This window comes from Stenella coeruleoalba (assembly GCF_951394435.1).
Source record: "Stenella coeruleoalba genome assembly, chromosome: 2".
NCBI lineage: Eukaryota > Metazoa > Chordata > Mammalia > Artiodactyla > Delphinidae > Stenella > Stenella coeruleoalba.
In genome coordinates, this window is record NC_137147.1 from 3809163 (window position 1) to 3826060 (window position 16898).

The 16898-nt window shown below is 35.3% G+C and overlaps 2 long non-coding RNA genes across 2 annotated transcripts; both read right to left on the minus strand.

Moving 5' to 3' along the window:
- Window positions 1-3198: 3198 nt before the first annotated feature.
- LOC307181907 lies at window positions 3199-11666 on the minus strand. The gene is made up of 7 exons (XR_013827075.1): window positions 11597-11666; window positions 11097-11155; window positions 10285-10367; window positions 9348-9408; window positions 8120-8212; window positions 4136-4208; window positions 3199-3499 (listed from the first exon to the last, which is right to left on the minus strand). It is a non-coding gene; the product is annotated as an uncharacterized lncRNA (long non-coding RNA).
- A 948-nt stretch (window positions 11667-12614) lies between these two features.
- Window positions 12615-15301, minus strand: LOC307181908. Its single transcript, XR_013827076.1, has 3 exons — window positions 15222-15301; window positions 13841-13924; window positions 12615-12667 (listed from the first exon to the last, which is right to left on the minus strand). It is a non-coding gene; the product is annotated as an uncharacterized lncRNA (long non-coding RNA).
- Window positions 15302-16898: the final 1597 nt, after the last annotated feature.

A 16898-nucleotide genomic window follows, 5' to 3' on the forward strand; every position in this document is an offset into this window, starting at 1 on the left:
AAATACAGCAGAGGGAGAAACACTCCCAAACCCATTCTACGAGGCCACCATCACCCTGATACCAAAACCAGACAAAGATGTCATAAAGAAAGAAAACTACAGGCCAATATCACTGATGAACATAGATGGAAAAATCCTCAACAAAATACTAGCAAACAAATCCAACAGCACATTAAAAGGATCATACACCATTATCAAGTGGGGTTTAACCCAGGAATGCAAGGATTTTTCAATATATGCAAATCAATCAATGTGATACACCATATTAACAAACTGAAGAATAAAATCCATATGATCATCTCAATTGATGCAGAGAAAGCTTTCGACAAAATTCAACACACGTTTATAATAAAAACCCTCCAGAAATTAGGCACAGAGGGAACTTACCTCAACATAATAAAGGCCATATATGACAAAGCCACAGCCAACATCGTCCTCAATGGTGAAAAACTGAAACCATTTGCACTATGATGAGGAACTAGACAAGGTTGCCCACTCTCACCATGGTTATTCAACATAGTTTTGGAAGTTTTAGCCACAGCAATCAGAGAAGAAAAAGAAATAAAAGGAATCCAAATCAGAAAAGAAGTAAAGCTGTCACTGTTTGCAGATGACATGATACTATACATAGAGAATCCTAAAGATGCTACCAGAAAACTACTAGAGCTAATCAATGAATTTGGTAAAGTAGCAGGATACAAAATTAATGCACAGAAATCTCTTGCATTCCTATACACTATGATGGAAAATCTGAAAGTGAAATTAAGAAAATACTCCCATTTACCACTGCAACAAAAGAATAAAATACCTAGGAATAAACCTACCTAAGGAGACAAAAGACCTGTATGCAGAAAATTATAAGACACTGATGAAAGAAATTAAAGATGATACAAACATATGGAGAGAAATATCATGTTCTTGGATTGGAAGAATCAACATTGTGAAAATGACTCTACTACCCAAAGCAATCTACAGATTCAATGCAATCCCTATCAAACTACCACTGGCATTTTTCACAGAACTAGAACAAAAAATTTCACAATTTGTATGGAAACAGAAAAGACCCCGAATAGCCAAAGCAATCTTGAGAAAGAAAAACAGAGCTGGAGTACTCAGGCTTCCTGACTTCGGACTATACTACAAAGCTACAGTAATCAAAACAGTATGGTACTTCCACAAAAACAGAAATATAGATCAATGGAATAGGAAAGAAAGCCCAGAGATAAACCCACACACACATGGTCACCTTATCTTTGATAAAGGAGGCAAGAATATACAGTGGAGAAAAGAAAGCCTCTTCAATAAGTGGTGCTGGGAAAACTGGACAACTACATGTAAAAGAATGAAATTAGGACACTCCCTAACACCATACACAAAAATAAACTCAAAATGGATTAAAGACCTAAATGTAAGGCCAGAAACTATCAAACTCTTAGAGGGAAACATAGGCAGAACACTCTATGACATAAATCACAGCAAGATCCTTTTTGACCCAACTCCTAGAGAAATGGAAATAAAAACAAAAATAAACAAATGGGACCTAATGAAACTTAAAAGCTTTTGCACAGCAAAGGAAACCATAAACAAGAACAAAAGACAACCCTCAGAATGTGATAAAATATTTGCAAATGAAGCAACTGACAAAGGATTAATCTCCAAAATTTACAAGCAGCTCATGCAGCTCAATATCAAAAAAACAAACAACCCAATCCACAACTGGGCAGAAGACCTAAATAGACATTTCTCCAAAGAAGATATACAGATTGCCAACAAACACATGAAAGAATGCTCAACATCATTAATCATTAGAGAAATGCAAATCAAAACTTCAATGAGATATCATCTCACACCAGTCAGAACGGCCATCATCAAAAAATCTACAAACAATAAATGCTGGAGAGGGTGTGGAGAAAAGGGAACCCTCTTGCACTGCTGGTGGGAATGTGAATTGGTACAGCCACTATGGAGCACAGTATGGAGGTTCCTTAAAAAACTACAAATAGAACTACCATATGACCCAGCAATCCCACTACTGGGCATATACCCTGAGAAAACCATAATTCAAAAAGAGTCATGTACCAAAATGTTCATTGCAGCTCCATTTACAATAGCCAGCACATGGAAGCAACCTAAGTGTCCATCATCCGATGAATGGATAAAAAAGATGTGGCACATATATACAATGGAATATTACTCAGCCATCAAAGGAAACGAAATTGAGTTATTTGTAGTTAGGTGGATGGACCTAGAGTCTGTCATACAGAGTGAAGTAAGTCAGAAAGAGAAAAACAAATACCATATGCTAATACATATATATGGAATCTAAAAAACAAACAACAAAATGGTCATGAAGAACCTAGGGGCAAGACAGGAATAAAGGCACAGACCTTCTAGAGAATGGACTTGAGGATACGGGGTTGGGGGGCAATGGTAAGCTGGCACAAAATGAGAGAGTGGCATGGACATATATACACTACCAAATGTAAAACAGATAGCTAGTGGGAAGCAGCCGCATAGCACAGGGAGACCAGCTCGGTGCTTTGTGACCACCTAGAGGGTGGAAGGGAGGGAGATGTAAGAGGAAAGAGTTATGGGGATATATGTATATGTATAACTGATTCACTTTGTTATAAAGCAGAAACTGACACACCACTGTAAAGCAATTATACTCCAATAAAGATGTAAATAAATAAATATATAAAATTAAATAAAATACTTTCCAGAATTTAATAACTAACTTTTATATAGTGTTGATCCAATTATATCTTAATGGATACTCATATTTACAAGTTAAATCAATAGTATTTCTTGTCTCATATTACTGGACAGTACTTCACCCTTTCATCTTTATTTACGTAATTGTATAGATTTTGTTATTGATTTTTTGTAGCAATAATACCATCAAAATTCATGAACCACAAAAGTCCAAGAACAGACTTCAGTGCATTCCTAGTCTGTCTTGAGGATCACTTCCAACAGAGACCACAGACTAGATCTCTTTCTGGACAGTACCTCAGAGCCAGATACATATCATCTATCACCCGTGATTCATACCCCACCAGCGGTCCCATCTCAGTCCAGGATTTGCCCTCTTTCTCCTCGTTCATTTGCACACTCCACTCGTTGATTTTTAATTTTTAATTGCCTAATAATAATAAAATAAATTTACATGAAGCACAAAAACTCAAGAACAAGAGTTTCAAGTATCCCTAACACCTGTACATAGAATAATTTCCCTCAGCAACTATATCTTTCATTAATCAATCTTAGTTTGCACCTATTCATTAAGGGACGTATGTGACATACGAAACCCATAGTGGGCCATGGCTAACTTCTTAGATTATACTTAATACATGTTTATAACAAAACAGCGAATATTCTTAAACAAGCCCCCCACACCAAGATAAGGGCTTTGACTATTACTCACATTGGTCTCTTTGCTCCTAATACAGAATTCACAGCCAGGGCAAAAGGCTTGCATCAGTTCAGTTCATTCATTCTGAGTATAAGCAATGCAGATAATAAAATATTGAGACATTCTTCCCATTAATACATGGTTTTCTCGTTTCATTTTCTTAATATTTAAGTATTTATTATTTTGTAGTGTGATATACTTCTTTTTATCTAAAGTAAACAAACTACTCAAACTCATGACTGACTCAAAGCAAGAAGACAGACTAATACATATAACTATCTATATCATCCTTACCCCAAAGTGTAACCTGCTTGATCCATTTATCACTTAATGAACTCTCATGGTTCTAAGTTATATTAATAGTAATTCATACCTCACCACATATTTTCATAATTTGATATGCTTCACCCTTTTCATCTTTATACACTGACATATCTGTTTATTCTTTCATTTATTCACTTAATAAAATCAAAATCCATGAAGCACCAAAGACTGAGAATATGATCCTTGAAGATTACTGAAATCTATCCATGGGCTCATTCCTACAAATGTAAACACTTAGTATTTTTTGTAATGGACCTCAGTAGTTCGTAGATGTTTTCATCATAAAATATAGTTCAGAATCGGTCCATGGTTGGCCTTTTCTTCATATAATTTGTATACTGTTTCTATATATAGCATGAACCCACCATCAGCACTACAATACCGACTAGTACTTACGTATCCTATGTGCTCCGTCCTCATAATGAAAATAGCTTACATCGTTATCAATTAAGGAATGTGTAGGGAAAACCTAAAACAAATTTAAAGAGCTATAAAATGAATGACATGGACTCAACCTGTTTTTAAAATCATCCTAAGTGATCAAATTAATCATAATCAAATTAATCATAAACTTTGGTTCCTCATCCTTAGTACAGGCCTAACCTTGTTTGATTTTGTTCATGTATGTAGCCGCGTACTCATTTTAACTATACATTCCTAAACATACTGGCAGCCTACAGATCTTGGTCTTTTCAGAATGCTTAAATCAGTTCAGGGGCACCCATTTTGTAGAGTACAAAGATGATGTTAAAAGAATGAGACATTTTCTCCATTGGACCATGCTTTTCTCCCTTCGTTTACTTAGACTTTTAGATGTTTATTAATTAATGTATTTGTTATTTCTTTAAAAATGAGCAACCTGGAACTCACCACTGACACACAGCAACAGCACTAACTATTATGACATATATTTGACTTTATCGGTGATTCTCGAAACGTTGTTTCCTGATAGGCAGCATTAGCAGAACTTGGGAACGTGTTAGGAATGCAGATTAGCGGACCCGACACTAATTTTACTGAATCAGAAATGCTGAGAGTGGGACCAGCAATCTGTAGTTTAACAAGCCCTTCGGGTGATTCTGGTTCTCACTCAAGAACACTGCTCTATTATTAACCTATCCCAGAGAGGTAAAACCCTTGATCTACTGGTTTCTTAATGCACTGCTGTGCTTCAGAATTATGTGAACAAAAATTTCTCTCACAACATTTTTTCTTAATTAACCCAGCTTTACTCTCTTTATCTATCTACCTATCACCTATCTATCCATCTTTTGATTCTTTAATTTATTCCCTTAGAATAATGTAATAAGTCCCCATGATCCATTTAAACCCCAGAATTAGTTGCTTGAAAATTACTGAAATCTAGCTCTACACTTATTCCCACAGATATCTCAAATCTCCTTTTGAAATGAACTTCAGTGATGCAGAAACGAATTAATCACAAGACACAGTCAGACTGCATTCCATTCACATCATGGATCCGTGCTTGACTCGTTTTCATTTAACTTCTGCATTCTTTAAAGATGTAAGAAAGAACGACCATGGACCCGCCAACCACTCCACATCCAAACACCGTAAATATCTGACATTTTCCTGTGGGCTGCTTCACTCAATTCACAGCTTAGGTCTTTTCCACAGAGGAATGTTTATAAACTGTGGTGCAAACCTAGTATGGAATAAGTAGCTGTGAAAGTGAATGTACAACCCTCAAACTTTTAAAAACTTGTACTGAATTCGATGACTTCATAAAACTTGCCACATTGCATATCTTCAGCATATATCCATATTTGGTCTTCTTTGAATTTATTTGTCGGTAGCTATTTATTAATAGCTTTAATTTTCATTCATCCATTCTTTAATGCGTGAAAGAATCTGACAAACTATTCGTGTCGTAAAGAAAATGCAAAATGTTTAACTTCCCAGAAACCAAGAGACAAATGCCTATTGTGTATATCTGTCTAATCCCCCTTATTCAAACTGGCCAGAGCTAAGATTCGTTTTTCTCAAGAGGGACACAACAGGAGTAAAACTGATGAATCATGTTTCATCACATATTCATCACTGGCCAGGTGCTTTGTCCCCTTTGATCTTATTAAGGTATTAACTTATTTATTAATTTATAATACTAAGATCAGTATCCTTGTATAGAAACTCAATTCAATAACACTCATTAATAGTAACTGCATCCAGCCCCTCATTATCATTAAGCATCAAGGGACTATATACTTTTTATTCCCAACTTTATTTAGGAGTAATTGACAAACATAGTTTGCATATATTTAAAATGTACAACATGAAGATTTGATTTACGTATACACTGTGGAATGATTACCAATGGAACACTGAAGCCAAGGGCTTGATCATAACTTGTCATATGACACATTTTTGTCACTGGTTCATGTTAAGCCCTCTTTAATGTAGTAAGGGGGTTCAATTATATAAACTTTTTTTTCCCATTTCTTAATTAAAAAACAAATGCCTGCAACCCAAAGATAACCCAGAACATAAACATCAACAATTACAAACATCTTTCTCTGGGTCTCATGATATAAAAACCTCTACATATTTATAATAGACTTCGGTTCCTTAGAAATAGATTGGTAATGATGTTTATCACATACTCTATAGTTATTCCAGATTTGGCCCTATTTTTCCTTCATTTACTCATACATTTGTTTAGTTATTATTGTATTGATTAACTTTTACTAAGCAATCAATATCTATGAAACTCAAAAGCCCAAAAATAAGATCCTTGGATATCCTTAACAAGTCTTTGGAGGCTCATTTATATCAGAAGAATGGACTAGATTTCTTCTTGCTTTGGACTTCAGCGTTCTAGGTAAGCATTGCTCATCCTTGACTCACATGCCACCAGTCCTCAATATTACTTCAGATTCCATCCTCTTTTTTTCATTCAATTATAATTTTGTTTAGAGATAAATCGTTAATTCATAATGAGAAACATATACTCATAAATTTTTAAAGTAGTTTTAATATCCCTAACATCTGTATGTAGAATCATTTTTTACAGAGTGAAAAGTCCAGATCTCTTTTGTTAATCGGCCTTGTGTTGAATGTACGGATTAGTCATCATATTTGCTTCATTTTCACATCTAACTTTACTTATTGTTAGTCCAAGGTTAGCATAGACTAATCCCTAACATCTGTCTGTAGAATTATTTCCCTCATCAAACCATCTCTTCCATTAATTGACCTCAATGTTTTGACTTGGATGAATAAACATAATGCTTCATATTAATTGCATTTGGGGGCCATGGTTGGCATTCACTGATCATATTTCACATTTTTAAATAATACAGTGAATACCCTTAAACAAACAACCCAAACCGAGGCAATAACTTTGACTATTACTCACATTGGTCACCATGCTCTAAACCATAGAACTTGTGATCATAGAAGAATCATTAAGCCAGCTTGAGGGGGTCTATTCTGAGTAGTACAGAGCAGACAAGATGATTTTAAAAGGCTGAGACCTAATCAACATTGGTCCTTGTATTTCACCTTTCATTTAGTGAGTTATTTAGGAAATTAGCAACTTGGGAAAATGTTTACTTAATGCCTCCTAAGTAAACAAACAATAACGATCTTGCCACTGACACAGAATATGGACATTGCCTATTAACTACTTCACACTGCCTATAAAATCCTTAGCCAGAGGTAACACCTCGTATGATTTGTTTCCTAATAAATAGAAGTATTTTCAAAATATGTTAATAGTATTTCTTGTCTTGCTACATATTTTTATAATTGGACAATGCTTAATGACCTTCATCTTTATTTATGTATGTATTTATCGATTATTTCATTGATCTGACTATAAAAATAGAGAATGCATGAACGTAAACCAAAAATGAGATTCTTGTATATCCATGGCATCTGTCTATAGGATCACTTCACACAGGGCAATGGACTAGTTTCCATTTGCATCGGACCTCAGAGTTCCAGACACAGATTCATCATACACGACATACATGACTACACCAATAGTCATCATCGATCCAGTATTGTCCCTCCTTTTCTTCAATCGTTTGTACATTGTCCATTGATTAATTCATTAATTCACTAATAATAATTTTTAAACCCTATTATTCACAGAAACCCAAGAAGAGCCTTGATAGCCCTAAACTGTATACAGGATAATTCTCACATCAATATATCTCTCTCATTTATTATTCTGATTTTCCTATATGCATTAATCAATATAATCAACCCCATATTTATATAATCAATTCCATATTTGTCACTGGGCTATAGTTAGCCTTATGCAATTATACTTCACATTAATACTTCATAATGATACAGTGAATATGCTTCTTTAAAAAACACTAAAATAAGACAAGAATTTTGACTGTTACTCACATTGGTCTGCATGCTCCTAACACACGGGTGCAACCGTAGACCTGGTACCCATGGAAGATGCTTAAATCAGCTCAGGTGTGTCCATTCTGAGGCCTACAGAGCAGAGCAGATGATAAAGATAATTGAGACCTTATTTCCATTGATCCCTGCTTTCCACCGTCCAGTTACTCAGTCATTTAGGTATTTATATATTTTCCATGATATGGATTTTCTTTTCTCTTAACAAAGGAAACTCTCTCAAACTTGAAACTGATCCAGTAAATAAAACTGACTCTTATTCATCAGCCTACGTGATTCTTAGCCACAGAGGTAACATCCTTGATTCATTTATTTCTTAGGAGGCAGCAGTGTCTTCTTCCATTTTTATGAGTAATATTTCTTGCCTCACCACATACGTTCATAGTTGGACAATGCTTAACATTCTTCTTTATCTATTTACTTCTATTTTATTCTACGGTCACTCCATTAGTAATAGCAAATCTAAATCTATGAGCTCAAAATAAGAACAATATTTGTATATTTCTGACATCTGTCTGCTGCAGGGGTCTCCGACCCCCAGACTGCGGACCGGGGCTGGGCCAAGGCCTGTTAGGAACCGGGCTGCACAGCAGGAAGTGAGCAGCGGGCGAGCGAGCGAAGCTTCGTCTGCCGCTCCCCATCGCTGCTCTCCATCGCTCGCATTGCCGCGTGAACCATCTCCCTCCGTGCCATCCGTGGAAAAACTGTCTTCCACGAAACCGGTCCCTGGTGCCAAAAATGTTGGGGACCGCTGGTCTACTGGATCATTTCCAAAAGAGAGATTCAACTAATTATGTTTTGTGTTGGAGCCCGGAGTTCCAGACACGTAGTATTCATTGTTTATAACTCATATGCCACCAGTTGTCATCACCGGTATATGTTTCTCTTTTTCTTCATTCATTTCTGCATCTGTATTAAATAAATCAAACTAATTCACTGATAATAATATAATGAATACATGATTCCAAAACCCAAGAGCAAGATATTTGCATATCCCAAGCATAGTATATAGAGCCATATCCCATGTAGACTTTATCTCTTTGATCAGTGAATTTCACTGTTGATTAAATAACATAATATTTCATATGATGTTTAAATTTGGACATAGTTCATTTTAATTATATTTATTATTTTTTTAAATAATACTGTGAAACCTTTAAACAAATAACCCAAACCAAGACAAGAACTTTGACCTTTGACCGTTACTCACCTTTGTCTCTTTCCTGACACAGGAGCAACATGACGATCTTAATCAGCTTGGAAGATCCATTCTGAATAGTACCAAGCAGAGAAGAAAATAAGAAGATGGAGACATTCTCTCCATTGATTCATTGTCTCCACCATCCAGATACATAGTCATTTAGGTATTTATTGATTAATGGTAATATTTATTTATTTTCCTCTTAACAAATTCAGCATCAAAGTTGTAACTCACTCAGATGAGAAACTGTACATATCACTGTCTATACCATCCTTAGTCAAAGATGTAATACACTTGATCCATTTAATATTGATTTCAATTTATATTAGTATTATTTTCTTTACTATACACTTTAAAGATGAACAATACTTCAGCCTCTTCATTTTTACTTACACATTTGTTTATTTATTCTGCCATTTATTCTTTCAGAATAAAGTTTTGTAAAATTCCCAGACACAAACATCAAGAACAATATCTTTGTATATTCCTGACATCTGTCTATAGAATCACTTTAAACAGGAGGAATGGGCTGGATTTCTTTGTGCTGGACCTCAGAGTTTCAGACACACAAGTACTCATCGTATACAACTCATACGTCACTAGCCGTCATCATCGGTCCACGATTGGACTCTTTCTTCATTCTGATCTATATTTACTGATCAATTCATCAATAATAATAAAATAAATATCTGTGAATCACAAATACTCAAGGACTACTAGATCCTTAATATCTTTAATAGCTATCTATAGAATCATTTGCCTCATTGAATATTCTTCTTTCATTAATCATCTTCATTGAGGCAAATACCTATTAAGCAACATAACATCTCATGTCAATTCTATATTTATCCATAGACCATGTCTAGCCTTCTTTGAATACATTTATTTATTATCACAGCGAATAAACGAACACCCAAACCAAGAGAAGAATCTGACAATTACTTACATGGACCACATGTACTTATACACAGGACAACCAGCAGAGTTCCTGATCATGGTCAATGCTTAGCCAATTCAGGTGCATCCATTCTGAGGAATACAAAGCAGAGAAGATGATAAGAAGATTGACAGACACTCCACTGATACGTACATTTCAACTTTCACCTGGTCACTTACTTAGGAAAACAGTACATTGGGGTCATGTTTATTCATTTATTCTTAACAAACGAAACAGCATCAAGCTTGACACAGACCAATAATAAGAACTTTGATCGTTATTTACTGTCTGCATCATTCTCAACCAAAGAGGTCAGACATTTGAGCCACTTACATTTCCTAACGAACTTCAGTATTTTCGATCAATGTTAATAGTTTTTATTGACTCACCACATATATTAAGAGTGAATATGCTTCAGCTTCTTCATCTTAACTTATTTACACTTGTACATTGATTATTTCTTTGGGCTAATTTTTATAGTATCAATAAAATCAAAGACTCATAAACACAAACCAAGAAGATTGTTCTTTTATTTTCCTAATACTTGTCAGTAATAGCATGCCAAATAGAGGTGACAAATTATACTTCTCTTTTTACTGGACCTCGGAGTTTCAGACACATAGTATTCATCATCCAGGACTCATACGATATCAGTCATCATCACTGGTCCATATATGGGCCTCTATTTCTTTATTCTCATCGGCATAGTTCATTGATTAATTCATTAAGTGACTGATATTATATTTCACACTTGTACAACATAGTGAATACTTGAGAAAAAAAACTCTCAAAGACATGAATTTAATTACTGTATTACTCACATTGGTCTATAGAGCACAGGACCGTGCAAGATGCTTAAACCCACCAGCATGCGTCCATTCTGAGGAGTACAGAGCAGAGCAGAAAAAAAAAAATTTGAGACGTTCTCTGAATTGGTCCTGGTTTTCTTCATTTTATTTACTCAGACATGAAAGTATTTATTATTTTCCATAATTTATACACATATATAAGCATAAATATAAATATAATATGATCCTTAGAAAAATGATCCTAACATCTTTCCATAAGACCACTTCAAAGAGAGGCAACAGATTATATTTCCTTTTTGATTGGACCTCAGAGTTTCAGACACAAAGTAGTCATCGTCCATGGCTCATACTCCACCAACGGTCATCACTGGTCCATGCCTGAGCCTCTGCTTCTTCATTCTCATGGACATTTTCTATGACTGGTGTTTTGGATTACATTTCACACTTTTAACAGTGCAGTGAATACCCTTAAAAAAAACCTTCTTAAACACAAGAACTTAACCTTTACTCACATTCATCTCTAGGCTCTTAACACAGAGGAAACCATAGAAAATGCTTGAATCAGCTTGGGTGTGTCGTTTCTGGGGAGTACAAGATGAGGCGGATGATTAAAAATCTAGACCTTTCAAAAGAAGATCCACATCAGTCTTTGTTTACATCATTTCATTTACAAAGGTATTTATTAATTTTTCCGAATATATGTACATATGAGATATATACCTATGAAACAAGATTGACATCCTCTACTGAGACAGACCCAGGCCTATAAAACTAGGTATTACTTATCGAGGTCAGTGTCTGTATGATCCTTAGGAAAAGAGGGAACACCGTTGGTCCATTTATTTCTTAACATGCATCAGTTTCCTCAGTTTATATTAATAGTATTTCTTGCCTCTCATGTATATTCATAGGTGGGCAAAGCATCATCCTCATTTTTATTTATTTGTATTTTGTTTTTTGGCTCTATCATTGATCGATTGATATTAATAATATATAAATCCATGAATCCAAAATTACAAGAACAGTATCCTTGTAAACTCTTAACATCGATCCACAGGGTCATTTGTGAGAGAGGAAACAGATTAGATTTTGTTTTGTGCTGGACCTCAGACTTCCAGACATGTGGCATTCATCGTATAAGACTCCTAGGTCATCAGACGTCATCACTGATCTGGGGTTGGGCCCCTTTTTCTTCATTCTCCTCTACAGTTGTTTATACATTAATTCATCAACCTACTAATAAAAACTAAGTAAATATATGTGAATTACAAAAATGCAAGGACAAGAGCCTTCAGTATCCCTGTCATTTATCTTTAGAATCATTGCCTAATTGAATATACCTCTTCCATTAATCATCATTGTTGTAAAAACAGATTAATCAACATAATGTTTCAGACACTTCCAATTTAATCGCTGGACCATAGTTGGTCTTTTTTCTTATATTTAATACATTTTTAATTATTACAGGGATACCCTGAACAAATCACCCAAACCAGGACAAGAACTTTGATTATTACTCACACTGGACTTAATGCTCCTACACAGAGATGCTCCCATGAGCTCCTGAGTTCAGGGTCCTCTTTCTGAGAAGTACAAAGCAAAACAGATATAACAAGATCAAGACATTATCTCCATGGTTCTGTGCACTCCACCTTACATTTAGTCAATCATTCAGTAATATGTTAATCTGGGATAATACTTAACAAATTTCCTCTTTAAAAAATGAATAAGATCAGACTCGCTATGGACTCAGAATAAGAACGTCTCTATCAGCATGAGCCAAAGAGGTAAGGCACTCGAACCACTCGAACCACTTATTTTTCGTAATGGCGTTCAGTATTCTCAGCACGTTTTAACAGTTTCCATCGCCTTACCCCATATCTCAAGAGTGCATGTGCTTCATGCTCAGCATCCTCGCTTTTTTATATTTGTACACTGATTCTTTAATTGATCCATTTATAATAAAAGAATCAAAATTCACAAAAAATAGTCAAGAAAAGAGTCCCTTTAGATTCCTGAAATCAGTCTATAGGATTTCAAGCAGAGGCAACAGACTATATTTCTTTCTGATTGGACCTCAGATTCCAGAATGAAGTAGTCATCATCCACGACTCATACTCCACCAGCAGTCATCATCGATCCACATGTCAGTCTCTTTTTGCTCATCCTCCTGTACATTAGCTCATTAATTAATTTCTTATCCACTGATATTAATTTTTAAAACCCCATGATTCACATAAAAACAAAGAATAAGAACCTTGGGGCTTCCCTGGTGGCGCAGTGGTTGAGAATCTACCTGCCAATGCAGGGGACACGGGTTCTAGCCCTGGTCTGGGAAGATCCCACAGGCCGCGGAGAAACTGGGCCTGTGAGCCACAATTACTGAGCCTGCGCATCTGGAGCCTGTGCTCCACAACAACAGAGGCCGCGATAGCGAAAGGCCCGTGCACCACGATGAAGAGTGGCCCCCGCTTGCCACAACTAGAGAAAGCCCTCGCGCAGAAACGAAGACCCAACACAGCCATAAATAAATAAATAAGATAAATTTAAGAATAAGAACCTTGACTATTTTACTTCTGTCCATAGAATCATTTATCACATTGATATCTCTCTTTCATTAATTACTCTTACAATACCATAAATTGATTAATAAATACTATTGGGAATAATCCCATATTTATCACTGGCCACGGATGGCCAATAAGTACACTTTTTTAAAAAACGTTTCAAATGAAGACATGAACGTTATTACTCACATTGGTCTCTATACACCAAAGACGTGGAGACAACCAGAGAACGTGACCATGAGAGAATTTTCCAATCAGCTCGACTGGTCCATTCTGAGGAATATAAAGCAGAGTAGATGATGTTTTAAAAATGAGACCGGGCTTCCCTGGTGGCGCAGTGGTTAAGAATCCTCCTGCCGATGCAGGGGACACGGGTTTGAGCCCTAGTCCGGGAAGATTCCACGTGCCACGGAGCAACTAAGCCTGTGTGCCACAACTACTGAGCCTGCGCTCTAGAGCCCACGAGCCGCAACTACTGAGCCCATGTGCCACAACTACTAAAGCCCGTACGCCTAGAGCCCGTGCTCCACAACAAGAGAAGCCACCGCAATGAGAAGCCTGCGCATCACAACGAAGAGTAGCCCCCACTCGCCGCAACTAGAGAAAGCCGGCGCGCAGCAACGAAGACCCGACGCGGCCAAAAATAAATAAATAAAATAAATTTATAAAAATGAGACCTTGTCTGAATGGATTTTTCCTTTTCACAATATATTCGTTCAGTCCTTTAGGTAGTTATTAATTTTTCATAATTTAGATTTTACCTCTTAACAAAAGGAACAACCTTAAATTTGATACTGACCTAGAAAATAAAATTGACTCTAATTATGAATCTATATGATCCTTAGCCAAAGAGGTGACACTCTTGATACATTCATTTCTAAAGAGGCATCAATATTTTCAATTTTTATTAATAGTAATTCTTGCCTCACCACAAATGCTCACAGTTGAACAATGCTTCACTCTCTTTTTATCTGTTTATTTATTATTTCTTTAATGGTCCTTTATCTATTTATTGATACTTCTTCAACAGTAATATCATTCATCCATTCATTAACAATAATAAATTTAATCAATGAATCCAGGGTAAGAACATGGTCTCTGTATATTTCTAATATCTGCCTACAAGATCATTTCCAACACAGGTATTTGATGAATTATGTTTTGTGTTGGACCTCAAAGTTCCAGACACATATTATTTATCATCCACAACACATACACCACCAGTTGTCTTCATTGGTTCAGGTTTGGCTGTCTTTTTCCTCCTTCATTTATCAAGTAAATCATTAATTTATTAATAACCATAAAATAAACACATAATTCACAAAATCCAAGAATAGGATCCTTGAATATTCCCAACATCTGTCTATAGAACTATTTCACACATGGACTGATTCTCTTTATTAACCAACCTCAATGGTGCACAATACTGATGACTCAACATAATGTTTCATATCATATTTATCATTGGGCCATAGTTAACTTTTTTATTATGTTTAATACTTTTAATAATTCAATGAATACCTTTAAACAAATGACCCAATCTAAGATGACAAACTTGACCATTACTCACCTTTGTCTCTTTCTAATACAGAGGCAATAGGACAATCTTGATCACAGCAGAAGCTGAAATCAGCTGGGGCATCAATCCTGAATAGTACCAAGCAGAGCAGGTGATAAAAAGTTTGATATTCTCTCCATTGATCCATACTTTCCACCATTCATATACATAGTCATTTAGGTATTTATTAATTTATGGTAATATTTATTTGTTTTTTCCTTAATAGAACAAACATCAAGCTTGCAATAGACTCAGATCAATAATTGACTATTACGTATCACTGTCTATATCATCCTTACTCAAAAATGCATAATATACTTGATCTGTTAATTATCCATTCTAACTTATATTAATATTATTTCTCTTTACTATGTATTTAAGTAATGAACAGTACTTAACCCTCTTCATCTTTAGTCACTTATATACTTGTTTATTCAGCCAGTAACATTTTATAATAATATTTTTAAAAACTCGTGAACCACAAAGAATAAAACAAGGTCCCTATATATTCCTGACATCTGTCTATAGGAACACTTCCAACGGAGGAAATGGACTAGATTTCTTTTGCTGGACCGCAGAGTTTCAGACACACAGTATTCATCATATACGACTCATAGGCCATCAGTCATCATCAATGGTCCAAGCTTAGACTCTTTTTCTTTATTCTCATCGACATTTGTTTACTGATCACTTTATTAATTCATTAATAATAATAAAATAAATATCTGTGAGTCAAAAAACTCAAGGACAAGATCTTAAATACTAACTTCTGCCTATAGAATCTTTTGCCTCATGGAATGTACTTATTTCAATAATCATCCTCATTGTGGCAAATATCGATTAATCAACACAAAGTTTCATGTCAATTCCATGGTAATCATTAAGCCATGTTTGGCCATCTTTGAATATATTTAATAATTTTTAGTATTACACTGAATATCCTAGACAAACCACCTAAACCATGAGAGGACTCTGTTGTTCACATTGGTCTTCATGATCTTACACACAGGGCCATCCATGGAGGTCCTGATCATGGCCAAATACGTAAATAGGTTCCAGTGTATCCATTCTGAGTCGTAAAAAGCAGGAGAGATAATAACAACATTGAGATACTCGTTATTGATCCACACATTCCACCTTCATCTAGTCAGTCATTTAGGAATATCATAAATTCAGGTCATATTTCTTATTTTTCTCTTAGAAAAAAGAACAATATCAAACCTGGTACTACCATAGAATAAGAACTTCGACTGTTATTCATTTTCTAGACCATTCTTAGCCAAAGAGGTATGACATTTGCACCATTTACATTTCCAAATGAACTTCAGTATTTTCAATCAATATTAATAGTTTTTATTGCCTTACCACATATATTAAGAGTGAATATGCTTCAACCTCTTCATCTTAACTTATTTATACTTACACTTATTTCTTTGGGCTATTTTTTTAAAGTAAAATCAAAATTCATGAACACAAAACAAGAAAATTGCTCTTTTATTTTCCTAATATTTGTCTATGGTGTAATACCAAATAGAGGCAACAGATTATATTTCTTTTATTTACTGAACCTGAGTTTCAGACATGTAGTATTCATCACCCATGACTCACATGATATCAGTCATCATCATTGGTCCATACATGGGCCTCTATCTCTTCATTCTCATCTGCATAAGTTCATTGATTAACTCA